The following is a 15845-nucleotide window of genomic DNA, read 5'->3' as shown; positions in this document are numbered from 1 at the left end:
AGAATTGTAGTGGAAATGTTAACATAGGTCTGAATGGGAATGTCTGGGCGTGGGGGAAGGAACAGCAGCGGAGGGGCTGTGAGAATGGTATGTGCTGAAGTCACCTAGATTAGCGGGTCTTCAAAGTCCCGCAATACAGGTACATGCGGGTCGTCAGGAAACAAAGGACCTAAGCAAGGCGCGGATGGCTCTGAGAGGCAGGGCAGTGATTAGTGAGAACACCTGAAGGATACAAAGAGGCCTACCCACAATCAGCACACGATTGCCAATCTAAGAAGAGTCCGAAGTCAAACTTCGGCGGCTCAGTAGCCGGTGCTCCTCGTCCTCAGCGTTGTCACAACCAGTCCTGGACCCACCTGGATTCTGTAATCTTGGCTCCTGGATGCTGCTTCTTGAACACTGAGTCCAGGTACTTGTGAGTATGAGAGCATAAGTGTAGATGAATGAAATCAGTTTTGCTTTAAAATTAAATCCGATTCCCTGCTGATATTGTATGGCTTTAGGGCTTGCAGTGTTGCTGCTACAGTGTCGATTGCTTGAGAAGTACTGGCAGGGAGGCTGCTTGTAGCCGGGTGGTTCTCAAAGATGGACCGAGTCTGAGGGGAGCATGAAATAGGAGAGCAAGAGCTGGGTGCAAGGCTCTCTTAGCAGTGCATCTTTTGAGATCGTTTTGGAAAACTAAATCAGTGTACCAGTCCAGATTTCAGGAGTATTTAGATTTTTTGGTGGTATCTGTTCATCATCTTGATGTTTGAATGCAACTTAAAAGCAGATTGCTCTGGGCCAAGCTCCATCTTTTTTTTTTTCCTCCCTGTAAAAGGTCACTGCGGGTTCCTGATCACAACTGAAAGCAGACTTTGTCCTTAAAATCTTTAGGGTGACAACGAGCCACTTAGTTTTACTAGATTTGACCTATTTCTTGGCCTGGTGTCCCACTGGAGTTTACTACAGAGACTGGAGGTATTGTGGTCATGCAGAGTTTGTGATACCATGGCTTAACATCCAGACAACAGGAAGAAAACAAACAAACAAAACCCCAACCGAAGCAGCAGATCTATGTGCTCCACTCGAAATTAAAAAGATACAGATGTTCCTAAGACAGGGCCTTCAAGTAACAAGTGATGAAGGCTTTCACTTTCTCACATGCTGGTTTCACTTCTGCCCATGTCCTTAGCTGAAGCTCCCTGCTCGGTAGCCAAGTCTCAGGGCTGGTCTCCGCTTTCTAACAATAACAGCCACTAATCTGAAATCAGAAGTGATTGTATCCCTGGGTTCTCACTTGTCAGTTAATTCACACTCAGATGATTTTCTTTCTTTGAAAAATTGATTATTATTTCAAATGCAGCCACATCTACAGTGTGCTAGGAGCGCTGTGCTCCCAAATAAGAAGACAGTTTGTACCTGGGAGACCAACGGTCTAGTAGGAGAAAAAGAATACAGGCAAGGCTTCCATTGTGTTCTCACTTGAGTAGGTAAATTCACTGAAGAAATTGCTGGAGTTTTTGTCAGTTCATGCAGACATTGTTTGTGAGATTGTTGTGTTATGTATGTTTGTATGCTGACAGTAATTGCAGGTGACCAGTGTACATTATTACATTTCTAGGCAGTTTTCTTGCTCTGGTACAAAGCATTCATCTTCATTTGTTCTCAAAATACACCTTTATATTGACAGATTACAGCCAACCACGTTTTAGGGGTGATAGTATAGCAAAGGTGAAGCCAAAGCAAGGGAGCTAATTGGATTGTGTTATGGACATATTTCACTGAGAAGTCGAGGGAATAATTAATTCCGTTTTTCTACCCCTTTTTGATTTTTTTTCTCCTTTGCTTTGCCTTTGATCCCCTATCTGATCTTAAAAATATCCAAGACTTACTCTTATCTGGTTGCAGAGGCCTATCGCTCGAGTTCTTTGCACATTTTTAACCAACCACTGTGTAAGGTCTGCATTTCCTATTTACCTTCTAACTGCATTCCTTTTGTACACTGCCTCTTCAGTTTCTAATTAGAAACAAGCCCTCGGGGGAATCTCTAAAAGTCTAAAGTCAGTATGAATTTGCTACAAACTACTCCAGTGGCCCAGCCCTGCGCTTGAAGCAACAGCCTTATGCCCTTTTACGTTTGGTAGCTCTAACAAGGAAGAACAGGGAAAGGTCTGCGTCCCTCTGCAAACTCTACAGCCGGGCCAGGGCCAAGATTCAGGATACACGTGCATCTTAACAGTGTTTAAAACAGCAATATACCTGCTGCAATACTGATCCTAGACATTCACAGTTGATTTGTTACTGTTGCACATTGGGACCTGATGCATTCGGTCGCTTTTGCACCTGCCACAGCTCTGAATAACCCTCTTGTAAAATCCCTTGCAAGAGAAAAATATCCTGGTATCTGGAGAACAAGATGGTCTTGCCAATGAGCTGTGAATCACTTCTGGTTCACTCGATGCATCCCTCCTCTCGCTGGGAGGATGTTTCCTTGCATATGCAATGAGGGCCTGACTGTTTGTATTGTACTGAAACCTAGGAGTGAAAACAAGCAGCTTCCTGATGGAGAGAAATCATTAATTTCTCGGGAATTACTTTGAAGAACTGCTGCCACTTTTTCATAAAAACTTTTTCACTATTCCATAAATGTAAAGCTAATTACGTTGTCTTGGTTTTATCCCTCCTATTAGATTTTGAAATAATTTTAAAAACAGAATGAATATTTTTCCATGTAAAGGATGGCTGTGGTTGTCAGAAGTATTGAAATGATCACTTGTCAGATAGCAGATGTGGTACCATCTTACAAAGATGCAGTCTCTGCTTTGGAGAAGTTAGTGAATACTCAGACGTGGAGAGGAAGAAGGATCGGATTTAAATGAAAGGATCTGATGGCTCACTCCGAAGAATGGCAGTTCAGAGCGAGTTGGTTTGAGCTGTTTTTTAGGGAGGAGATAGACTGTGATGGCCTAAGTGTAAGGGATTTTAAACAAATTGCAGATGGCGAGAGATTTTCTGTCCCTGAGGTGGAATAACTGATGGGCAGCTGAGCTCCACCGTGTGCTTTCACTCCCCCTCCTAGAAGGACAAGAGGAGAAAATAGGATGAAATTCATCTTTTGTTCACAGGATATGGTATGGTCGTAAGCTCTGGTTCATGGGTGGGACTCGGTAGCTACAGCTCAACAGATGTCCTCTGGCCCACGGCTTCAAAGCTGTGTTAGCAACAGACTGAACCCCCAGGGAAACTTCAGGCTATTCCTGAATGTAGCAGTGGGATCACAGGAGAAGCTGCAGGTTGCTGTTAGTGAATTAACCACTCCGCTGCACATTTCTGCAAATGCTTTTAACAGAAGCCTGTCTTCACTATTCCTGTTCTCTCATACTTGGAACCTGAACATTACTTGTATAACTCCAGAGCAAATCTCTTTTCAACGTGGGCTTCTTTTTCTTTACCCTTTCTGCCTTGGGGTTATAGCCCAAGTTGGTATTCAAGTGATGATATTTTAAAGCAAGGCACTGAGGTGGGATCAGAGAGAAGTTTAAATCTGGTAATTATATTTGGCTCCTTCACAGGCCTTCAAGGAGACCATGCCACTCAGACCGAATCAGTATGACTTCTGGAAAGTCAGCGCTTGGTGTTCTGCAAGGTCCAAACTCATACCCTCATTGGAGTGCTTCCAGCTATGATGATATGACATCCAAAGGCAAGATAAATTCTGATTTTGAACATCTTAGGATACTTAAAGTACAAAATGATAGCAAACTTTTATAGCTGTTCTGTTAATATTGATTTTTTGCTGTTTTGTTTTCTTCAAATCACTTTTTAAGTCATTATACCCATTTGTGATCAAGATCTATGAATACAGCGTGTTTTATCAGGTAATGTGACTTTGTTTTCAAATCTAATTTAGAATTTTGCTAATTTATAGCAAACTGCTGTGACTATCTTGGATCTCAGAAATTAAGTATGAATGGGTGGAGGCAGGAATCCAACAAGAGACTTTTAGGTGCTACATTGAATATCACTGGTATTTTAAGGGTTTAGCAGTTTATCTTGATCTCTCAGTGAAGGTTGGACATACGATTGCTTTGGTAACTATATTATCTCTCCAAGCTTTTCATTACTGTTCTCTTGTTCATTACCATCGTTTCTGGAATGGATTTTGTGTCTGATCAATTTTGATTACTTGATCAGTTGCGAAGTCAGTGCTGCTTATACCACTTTCTGTGCAGTGTAAGCTGATCCAAGTGACTTTGCTCACAAGAGCTTTGCTGCTGCCTGTGCTTGAACAGTGGAAGTAAACAGGCAGGGATGACAATGTCTTTTCCCAATTTAGATTCACAAGAGGCCAGATTTGGCAGTAAAATATTGTGTCACTACAGTGTCAGCATTTGGAAGCGGTGCCAGTTGAGATTGTTTCCTAAAGCTCCTTCTCCCAGGACAGAAATTTGTTTTCAATTCAGTGTCCTCACTGACCACATTTTGCATGGCTAATGTTGTGTGTCAGCACTTCAGCAGTATCTGAAAACATCATCACTTCGCATCACCTTGAGGTTAGCAAGTATTATCATTATCTGCTTTGCAGGATGAGAAACAACAGTGACTGGACTGCACTTATATTCTGTTGTCCCAACTGCTGCTTTGATACAACAGGCTTCCATAGTGTAGGTCTGCTCCTCCAGCCAGTTCTTGTAAGAGGTGGAGGTTTGTCTGATGTGAGCAGCCGGTGGAGAAACAGCGCTGCTGGAAATCTGGTACTGGTTTCTGCAGTCAGGCACTGGGTTGCAATTTTCTGGCCTAATTTTTGCAAAATTCAAACTTTTTCTAGCATAACTTTACTCAACTCCAGTGCAAACTTTATCACTTACAGTAATGTTAATACCATACATAACTACTGTCAACATTTAGATCATGGCCTGTGATTTTTTTTTTGTTTGTTTTTCGAAAGGATGACCTTAGACCTTACATTCTTTGAAAATGTCAGTACTCCACCTAAATATCTAAAAGCCCTTTGAAAACCTGGGACAAATTCAAGGTGCTGTTTCTCCATAGCAGTTGAATGTCTGTTTTGAGAGGTAAGGGAATGTATGAATTGTAGGTAGCCAGAAAAATTTCAGGCACTGGCTTTGAAAAAATGTTCATAATGTGGCAGATGACTGCGTATGCTGCTTAGATGACATTCTTGTTTCACCTTTGTTCGCTATTTCTGTAGAAAATACAGAAAATGAAATACAACAAAGTAAATAGTATTTTTGTAAACTAGTAGTTCTGAGTTTTGATTACAGATAAAACTGACTTTGTCCACATCTTCTCTCCTGCTTTAACCAGTGTAGTAGTAAGGACACACTTACTATAAACAAATCCTTATTTTAATGATTGTCAACTTCAGTATTAAAACTTGTAATTACATAATAATTGATTTTGAAGGAACTGGTTTATATTATATTTGTGCTTTGAAGGGAATTACTATTCAGTCAGAATTGTGGATTAAGTATAAGCATGGGTGTCCAACCTTTTGGTTTGCCTGGGCTGTACTGAGGAGGATCTGTTTAGGGCCACATTTCCAAAGGCTGCTCTGAAAGTAATGCCTCCTAATTATTTCCATGGAAACCACAACCGATATAAGGAGCAAAATAACACCATTTGATAGAGCAAATTCTCAGCTACAAAACAGTGTTTTTCACCAGAGTTCCCACCATCAGCTAGGCATTTTCACCTGTGATGAACAAGAGCCTGCATGCTGTACTCATAACAGTCTGCACCAGCAGAGGTGACCCACTGTCACCGCGGCTGAAATGCACCACCACGGCCTCACTGTGCTCAAATCCACTCTTTGGTCTCCATAAACATTCAGCAAGCATCAGTGAATGTTGGTGGGTGCCATTTTTTCTGCATGGAGGAATTCAATGACACACTTTTGCTTCATCTGCTCTTCCATGTCAGACGCCATTTGGTCAGACTGTCCCTCTGCTGCCATCTGTTACACAGCAACAAAATGTGATGGGATATTGTTGGGAAGGTTAACCTCTGCTGCCATTCCACCACTCTGATATTGTGGGCTGATATAATAAAATAGGCATTACTTTTGAAGCAGACCTCACATACTAATGTGCATAAGTAACAAAACATTTTATTTTTTTTAATGTTTTTTTTAATTATTAAAACACATTTTTAAAAAAGGGCAACAAAATTATAAAACTAGTGGAATACACGACCCTTTTTTTGTGAAACTAATGCATCAAGCTTGTTTGATGCAGTGAGTTCTCAAGGGGTTCATCAGATTTTTGACAGAATTTTATGCTTCCTGTACTCCATCCTTGAAAACAGTTGTTCACAAATGTACGTACTGCCAGAAAGCGGCCAGGTGAATGAGGCACGACTGTGAAGGGAGGGATATTTCTCTCAGTATACTCTCAATATACTCTCTCAGAGTTACCATTGCACTGGGCCCTCCTCATGCCCTGGTTCCAGCCCAAATGGGGTTCAGTGCACTGCTGTTCGGTTGGCGCTGAGGGGCCAGGCTGGGCCGCTGGTGGGGCAGAGCCACTGCCATGATGGTGCAGGGCAGGTGACGGGTTGCATGCAGGCCACATGTTGGATGAGCCTGAATGTAATTGTATCCAATATCTTGTTTTTTTTCAATTTATAGCAGCATTTTAGATCTAACTGGGATTAGTGCCAGTTAGACTGAGGAGGAAAAGTAAGGGTGGTTTTTATTTGCTTTTTTAATTTCATTCTAGTACATTTTCCAGGTGTTAATTTAAAAACTTTTTTTCCCAGAATTGATAAATTTTTCTAAAAATAGTTTTATCAAAGCAGAAAGTAAATTTGGAAACATTCAGAAGAATAAATAAGTGATAACACCCATAAGATGTGAAAGTGAGTGCAAAGTCTTTCTTCTTACATGAACATTATCTACATTATGGTGAAAGAGTTTTTGATCCAAATGTTGCGATCGTCCCAGTATTTTTCATTTCTTTTTGCAGTACGTGAGTATAGAATTACTTTTAGCCATTTACTGAAGTAAATGTGTGAGGGAGGAGCAGTTTCTGTAACTCACTGCCTGAAGTTGCTTCATTGTTTGGATGGAGTCTACCTAACATTTCCTCAGTAATGTAAACATTTGGGTAAATGCTCATAGTTTCAAATAACTTAAAATCATTTGGCTATTGAAATAAAAATCTTTTCCTGCTTGATTCTTTCTCAGAAGCTTGGGACAAAAGGTGTTACAGATCCCTGAAACAACATTTCTGAGTTGTATGATCTTTGCTGTGACGCTGTGTTACAGAGGCCTTCTGGAAAATGAAATTAATAAATTAAGTCCTTTTTGTTTGTATTTCCACATTTTGGATAACAAACTGTTTATTTTCAGGGAGAGCAGTAAATGCGTGTTCCTCTTTTCTGCATATTCTTGTATTCTTTAGCAGTGGAGTGTTTTTCAGGAGTTTTCTGGGAGCTCCTGATGAAGGGCAAGTGTTTCATAGATACTGGCTGAGAGGTTGCATCTACTAGTATGGGAGGGATATCAGAAGTTCCAGGGTTGGGAGTGGATTAAAAATCCAAACAGGACAGTCATCTGGGCAGAGCATGCAGAGTGGGAGGTGAGTGTGGGAGGAAATGAGAAAGACATAGGTGGAGACATGATGACATGAGATCTTGTGTCTTGAAAATGGGAGCCAACAAAGTGTTCTAGAGTGACTCCAACTTGACTGATATAGAAGGACGTTCTGCCACATAGCAATTTGGTTCAAGCATGGAGTGTGAACAGCCACTTTTTTTTTTCCTGGTTTATTCTCACATATGAAAATGACCACAAATACAAAGTTATTTTCTTTAACATGCTTCCATCAAGTAGGACGTCCAAAACATTGCTGTTCTTATCAAGGTTGAATTTTGTCAGCAATTTTGCCTTTTATCTAATGGAATGTGTCAGCCAGTGCTTGCTAAGGTGTACCATTTGCTGTGTAGGAGTGGCAGGTGTATTAAAGGAGCATGAAGTTGACCTACATCTAAAAATAAAAGATTCTGGCAGAAAGCAAATGGAAATTTACGTCATATGTTTTGATTTGAAAGAAATTGCCTGCAAATCAGATCTGGACGTATGAAAGTGTTTGTCTTAAAACTAACTGCGCTTCTATTTGAAGGAGTATATCTGTAAACTGTGTCTGGACATAATGAAAGATTTATTTTCAGTGTCATAGGCAAATGCTGATAACACCAGTGCAATGCCAAAAATTTCATGCTTTTACTTATTTTAATCTAAATGAAGTTTCTTACATATGCAGAAACACGTGAATTAAAAAGGAGTATGCTTCTTCAGTGTCTCCCAGTACCTCCACAATACTGTTTCTGCATGTTGGAAGGGCTATCTGTCAACAGCTTAGTACTGGATAACTCGGAAGGTTCATGGGGTAGGTGGGGCTAAGCTTTGAAAAGACCTGTGCCACATCTCTTAGTTAAGCCAAAGAAACAAGTTGCCCTTGTTGTAGTGTATGCAGTGACTTAGTGTTTTCTTGCTTTGTACCAGCCTGTTAAATGCCTAAGCCCCCTTAAAAATCTGCACCAGCATGTATGTAGCAGGGGGGTTGGATGGACTTCATGATCTCTTGAGGTCCTTTCCAGCCCCTACAAGTCTGTGTGATTCTGTGTGTAGATTCTCAAACAAGATACTACATAGTGACTGAAGTATTTATACAAAGGATTTATACAGTCAAGTTACTGGCCAGTGACTGCCTAAGAATATGCTCTCATTTGGTAGTACAAGCGAGGCAGCTGTCCTGAAGTGAAAGTGGAGTTGAGGTAAGGGCATGCTGAAGAGCAATTTTTCTGGAACGCCTAGTGTGCCATAAATCCATGCCCTACTTCATTTTACAACAGCTTTTTAAGATACACATCTTCGTATCTTTATATGAAGTAGAACTGGTAAAATAACAACTTTGAAGATTTTCAGTACCATTCTAATGATAGTGGGGAGAATACGGACAGAAGTAATGTTCAAGGTTTGTTGGATGAAATAAACCTACATTGGTTCTAGTTATTCCAGGGCTCATCAGGACTAACTGGATGTTTTATGTGACTGCGAGAGGTTCTGTGCACCAGGCAGGCATTTGAAAATCAGGATTTAGTCAGGAATTTTCTTCAGAGTTGGGACTAATGCATGAGAGTGCATGATCCTACTGCTAAGAGCACATCTGAAATATCTGTATCTGATGCAATTTTCAACAGATGGGTTAAAATTTTGCTGAAAAGCATCATCAGTATGAAAATAGCTAGCCTCCAGCCAGTGCGTACAAACTGGGAGAACTCACTGAGAGCAGCCCTGCTGAGGGGCGCTTGGGGGTTCAGGGGGACAAAAAGCTGGACATGAGTCAGCAGTGTGTACTTGCAGCCTAGAAGGCCAACAGTATCCTGGGCTCCATCAACAGAGGGGTGACAACAGGGAAAGGGAGGAGATTGTCCCCCTTCTGATTTGCCCTTGTGAGATCTCATCTGGAGTACTGCATCCGGGCCTCTGGCCCCCAGCAGAAGAAAGATGTGGAGCTGTTGGAGCAGGTCCAGAGGAGGGCCACAGAGATGTTCAGAGGGCTGGAGCAGCTCTCTCAAGAAGGAAAGTCTGAGGGAGTTGGGCTTGTTCAGCCTGGAGAAAAGAAGGCTCTGGGAATACCTCATTGTGGACTTCCAGTTCTTGAAGAGAGCTTATAGTTAGGAGAGAGGGCGACTTTTTACATGATCTGATACTGATTGGACAAGAGGGGGTGGCTTTAAACTAAAATAGGAGAGGTTTGCGTTAGATGTTAGGCTGAAATATTTAAAACCAAGGGTGGTGAGGCACTGGCACAGGCTGCCCAAAGAAGCTGGGGGTGCCCCAACACTGGAGGTGCTCAAAGCCAGGCTGGATAGGCCTTGGGCAACCTAACCTGGTGGGTGACAGCCCTGACCATGGAAGGGGTTTTGGAACTACGTGATCTTTGTGGTCCCTTCCAATCTAAGCCATTCTATGATTCATTCCTTTTTGTGTCCTGCACGTGACGGACTTACTGCAAGTTTGCAGCTCATGCACTGAGTGCCTGGGAGGTTGTGAGAGGCTGGAAGCGAGACAGAGGTCTGAGTTGTCCTGCATGCGGTTGGTGTACACACACTGTGGGGCTGGTCTGTGTGTGCCAAGAGGTCATTTATCAAGCATTTTTAGGTACTTCATAGCACAGTTGGAGCAGCAGTTACCTAACATCCAGAAAACACTGAGAAATAGCCAAATGAAATTTCTACAGTAAAGAAGAGGATCAAGGAGGGAAGAAAAAGGGGAGCTACAAGACACAATTGTGCTGTCTCTTTAACAGGAGGGGGTGCAATGGTTTCAAACTAAAAGAGGGGAGATTTAGATTGGATATAAGGAAAACGTTTTTTTTATGATGAGGGTAGTGAAGCGCTGGAACAGGTTGCCCAGAGAGGTGGTGGATGCCCCATCCCTGAAGACATTCGAGGGTCAGACTGGACAAAGCTCTGAGCTGCAGGTATCCCTGTTCATTGCAGAGGAGTTGGAGTAGATGACCTTTAAAGTGCCTTCTAACTCAAAACGATTCTATGATTTTAAACCCCCAGAAACTTGGTGATACCGTTTCCCTTACTGGCAGCTAATTCACATGTTTTAATTACATAAAGCACTACAATTATTTTATAGTTCTGGATGTTTGGTATGTTCATTACTTTCTCTAGGCCAGGCTTTAACTTTGTACCTTGGAAGAAACCTTGGACGATTTTGACATTGTCCTTTCCTCTTTACGTCATTTCTATTTCTGTGGAAGTCCATATTCATGACTTAAGATTTCCTTTTGAACCTGTGCTTTTCCATTTCTGACTCTTCGTGTTGTGATGCTGAACAGAAATCATTATGCCATCTTTAATGGTCCTTATTGACTGATAATGGCCTGAAAAAAAGGGAATTATGATATGGAGTTTGACTTCAGAAACCTCCCTTGAGTTCGCTGGACTATCTGGGAGCTGGGGAATATGGCTGGAGTGAATAGAGACTCTGTCCATTACTTTTATTACATATTTTGACTGTCCAGATTGACTTTTTCTTTTTTCCCTGTGCTTGTTTATGTTACCCTTACCCAGCCTACCTTCAGTATATATTTTTACTGCTGTAAGTTTGAAGAGATCTCTTTGTAGTAACTGCTTAAGTCACTTTGTAAGAGTTTTCCATCTAGTTAAATTGTTTGCAATAATAAGAACTGAAAGCAGATACAGAAAATGAGAACATAAAAAAACAAATCCACCTATCTAAATTAAATGAGTGGAAAATATTTACAAGTTTCATTGTTCTCTAGCTGCAAAAGCTGCTATTGAATCTTTGTTTGTTTTTATCTTAGCAAACACGTATTTCTGGGAGCCATTGTCATCTGAAATCCGTGAAGAAAACTCTCTAACTCCTACATGGTGTTAGAAACCAACCTATTTCACTATCCAGTAATGTTTTTGTTATATCACATGCACACTTCAAATGCCATCATCCTCTGGTGCATAGCCTACTAGGGCACTTGTTACACTTCGTCTGTTGACCTTATGGTTACGTCTGGGAACCTTCTGACATGAAGATGTGCAGGTAAGCCAGTGTCAGTAATCTTGTCCCATGCGCTGACCATTAGGAACTCACCCTGGAAGTGCTCTGGGGAAACGCTTGTCACTGTACTGATTGGTTGGAGGGGAAAAAAACCAACAACAACAAAAACCAAATATTACTTCTTCCTAAAAATTTATTTCACTTTTGAAAAAACTTAATGATCATCCTCCAAGCTTCTTATCCTGTACTCTTTCATTTGAATAGCCACTGAAACTGGAAATGTGGTTTAAGCTCGCAAGATCAAGAGGGGAGAATATTACCTCTGTGGGTTCAGATGAAATAGCAGAGCTGCTGCAAATGTTTAGTTAGCATCACATTCCTTAAATTTATGTCTGATTTGGTTGTTGGGTTGTTGCCTCAAGATGTTTTTTCAGAATATGCTTGAACATACTTGAAAAATAGCATACTATGTGTTGGTACAGATAAACTTCAGCTGGTGGACTGTGGGAGTTCCAAGGTGAGGGCAGAGATCTGACTTCTCCTTTCTTTTCTTTCACTTGCACAAGTCTTTGTCTTCTAAAGCATAGTGTGAGGTCTGCTCTTTTCATCCTGAATAACTGCACTGTCTTCGTAGCCTGTGTGAGCAGGGCTGCCTTGGAGATAAGTACTATTCAGGTGCAAACAGGCAGAGACAAGACAGCTTTTCTACTGCTGAAGTCCCACCAAATTGCAGCTCTCTCTGTCTCTTCGTCTGATTCACCCTTCATCTCACCCTTCATCCACATCACCTTTACTGCTTTCTCACAGAGCTCTTGTTTCCTGCCTCGAAAAGAAAGACTGGAAAGTAGTGGACTCAGTCTGCCCTCCTTTCCTGCCAGGATTAATGACTAGCTAGGTTATAATGTCTTTAACTGTTGCAAATAACTTGAAAATCTGTCTTAATTACATTGTAAGCATTTTAGATTACTGTATTTATACATTTGATCATCTTCTGTGTAAATATATTGTTAAATATGTTGATTAAAGAAGCTTTTCATTCTTTCCTGATAGAAACAATAGGGAACCCAAGCCTCCTTGCAAGGTTTGTTTTGAGAACATCTAACAATTATAGAATGAATGAGTGATTTGTATTGCTTATTTATGATGCCTCATCTGGATCTGCCCTTGCCTGTGAAGCTTCCTTTGGACCTAAATTAATTAGATAACTCTTATTAAAGGAAGGCCTTTGATTTGCAAGCAGGAAAACGTGTTTGCACCGAGGCTACACCCACTTCTTTATCTGAAAGCATCCTTGAATGATAACTCTGTGTCATAATTAGGCACGTCAAACAAGTTATAAGTTGATTCGTCTTCGTCCCAGAGAAAGAGGTGAAGGATGACTGTCCTCCAAAGAGGAGGCTGCAGAGAGCAGTGTGCATAGTTTTTCTTCAGTGACTGGTATCCTCAACTCCTGGTACTTCCTTAAGAATATAACTGCTAATATTTAACTTCTGGAACTCTGAAACATCCCTGAAGTGCAGAGATGGAGGAAGCAAACGCTGCTTAAATAAAAGGAGAGTGAGTGTAAACACCGTGTGTATGGGAAAGTAATGTGGCTGTGCTGGATAAGTAGACCAATACAGTCCACTTTATAGAGGCAAACTAAAATTTTCAGAGAGCCAGTCAGCACAGCACTTGCATACCTTCTGCCTGTTTTATACAGTTTAATGTGCACGTTTCAGCAAGTGTACGCACTTATTCCTTTTCTGTAACTCATGAAAGTAATCAGTATCCTTTTGAATACAGAGCTCCAAACACCACAACCTTGATAAACCTTTTGTTTTCGTAGTGATTTTCAAAAACCACCAAGCACTGCTTGACACAGAAGAGGTTCCATCTAAACAGCAGGCTCTGGTGTCACAGCTGGAGCAGAGGTGGGACCAGAGGGACCCAGAGGTCACTTCCTACCTTATCCATTTTGCAATTATTTTAAAATCATGCTTTTTTAATGGCTTATTACGCAAATTTTCACAATATTGTAAGGGAAAAAAACTTTTAATCACTATAAGAAGATAGTTAAAAATGGGAAAAAATTGAAATAATTGTACAGATGTTCCAAATTTGTAACTGCCATGAGATGAGAAAATGGTGTTGGAAAAACTCATGTATCTAGGATTTTGGGATTTCTGACATTAAATGAGAAGATCAGACCTATAGAACAAAAGTGGAATCCAATTAATATCTTCTGATGAGGTCAGGGTTCAGTCTTCAGATAATGCACTGTGATAAGGCATAGGCATTAGTTAACAGTCATAAAGTAGAGACAGGTTGTCATATGATGAGTTTCTTCTTCTCACAAAGAAAAAACTGCAACTTGTTTCCCTTCTAAGACATTAATTCTAAGTACAGTAAGGGAACAGTGAAAGCTGGTCTGTTAGAAAAAAATAATAGAGAAGCTTTTTCAATATTAAGGCCATTTATACTGAGAAGAAAGTACTAAATGAAAATGCTATTTGTGATGCTAATTTTAAAAGTGATGGAGGAAGAAGACAGATCTTCCATCTTCCTCCAAATTGCCTCAGAAAATTTCAGAACTTTACTCATACCTGGAAGACATGTTGGTGCTGCAGAACCAGTGTTCCCAGCTCCAGCTCTTGGGATATTTCTGGGGCACTCTGAGTCAAAGGATGCAAAAGCATCCAGACAGTATTCAGCTAAATACCAGATGGGTTGTGTTCTGCATCGGTAATACTTTAGTTTTCAGTCTCCCACGACCTGAAATCTTCCTAAAGAAGCTTTTGTTTGTTTTGTCCTTAAGATTGTTTTGCACCGGAGGGGACAAGGTCTCTCAGGATGATATCAGCCCACTTGGGAATTTACCGATGTGAAAAACTGAGATACTCAGGCATCTCTGTGAGAGGTCAGTGGTCAGGTGAGGATGGGGAACACAAAATTGAAGATGTTTTTTATAACACAAAGGACAACACTAAGGTAACCAAAACAAAGACTCTTCTGCAAAGGACAGACAGCAGAAGGACTTCCCATTATTTTGGGGAAGTGTTAAACCACTGCTTGAGGTTCTTTGCACAAGGAAGGGCATTCTAAAGACTGGAGTAGGGAAGGAGGCAGGAAAGTACATGAAGTTGGAACAGGAAATAGAACTTGCAGTTTTACAGAGTGTCCTGAAATAAAGAATGCATGACCTACATCTGGTTTTGGCTCAAGCATATCAGTGCAGGTTAGTGAGTAGATATTATTAAATGACTGCTGTAAGTTCAGTTTATTTTTGTCCTTCTGGAAAGATAGCAACATGAAAGTGCAGTTATCATGCTGTCTTTCGCAAAGAATTTGCGCACATAAACGTAAGCACATGCATAGCAAAACGGACTGCGATTCATATCCAAGAAAATGGATCCAGGTTGCTTGCCACATATAAGTTATGTGGAATAACAAGAATAGCAGCTAAACTGGGTTCTCAGGTGGTCATTGTGTGGTCTTAAAAAAAGGCTACTTTTTTCCCTATGTGCAAGTGTAATGGTAACTTTTGCAAGTGAAATGGCAAATAAGAGTTACTAGAATACAGGTCAGTGTCCTGTTGAAGGTGTCCGTATTCACTGCTGATGTGACCTGATCCAAGAACTGATTGTCAGAATAGCCTAGCAATAGCTCCTCCTCTCGCACTGGCTCTGTGTTCTTACTGTTCAGCTGTTGTTAGCTGCTGCTGTCCAGATCAGAAAAACAACAAATGCATCGAACTTAATGTCCAATTGTCTGATTTCAGATGGTCTCTTCTCAGCTTGACTCCATCTTTCTTGATAAACAGTGGTTTAGAATGTGTTTTCCCACTCTGATAACTATATGCAATTCATTACTGAAATTAATAAACAGGTTTGATTAATTATACTTTTTGTATATTTCTAACAGTTTTCTAAGATTAAAATAATGCCAGACTGCTGACTTCTGCAAGGAACAGTTTTTCCTCATTATCTCAAAACAACTCCCAAAATACACCTAGTGAGTTATGCAGCTTCCTTAACCAGGTTAGATTAATCGGTGTATAATGTTTGATTGCTCTTGACTACATTTTTAAATTTTCCCTGCTACAATAAGCATTAACAAAATAAACAGCTTTATGGCTAGGTTAAAAACCACCATTCAAGCTCAAAGATCAGAAAGTGATATACAAATAACCCCAAGTTTCTTACAGAAGATCTGTATCTGTTTCTGGGTGAGGTGGTGGTTAATAACATGACCTGAACTCCTAATTCCTGCAGGCACTCCCATTGCTGCTTGAAATAGAACGTGGCACTGTAGTTCACATGGA

The 15845-nt window shown here is 40.7% G+C and overlaps 1 protein-coding gene across 1 annotated transcript in view; it reads left to right on the top strand.

Annotated features, from left to right (window-relative positions):
- SLC34A2 (solute carrier family 34 member 2) overlaps positions 269 to 15845 on the top strand; it is a 54412-nt gene continuing 38835 nt past the window's right edge. The window contains exons 1-2 of the mRNA XM_021393942.1: positions 269 to 409; positions 3555 to 3685. The gene's annotated coding sequence lies outside the window, so the exon portion shown is untranslated. The remainder of the gene's footprint in view (positions 410 to 3554; positions 3686 to 15845) is intronic.

The sequence above is a fragment of the Numida meleagris genome, chromosome 4, assembly GCF_002078875.1.
Source record: "Numida meleagris isolate 19003 breed g44 Domestic line chromosome 4, NumMel1.0, whole genome shotgun sequence".
Classification (NCBI taxonomy): Eukaryota; Metazoa; Chordata; class Aves; order Galliformes; family Numididae; genus Numida; species Numida meleagris.
This window is presented reverse-complemented; position numbering and strand designations above follow the sequence as displayed.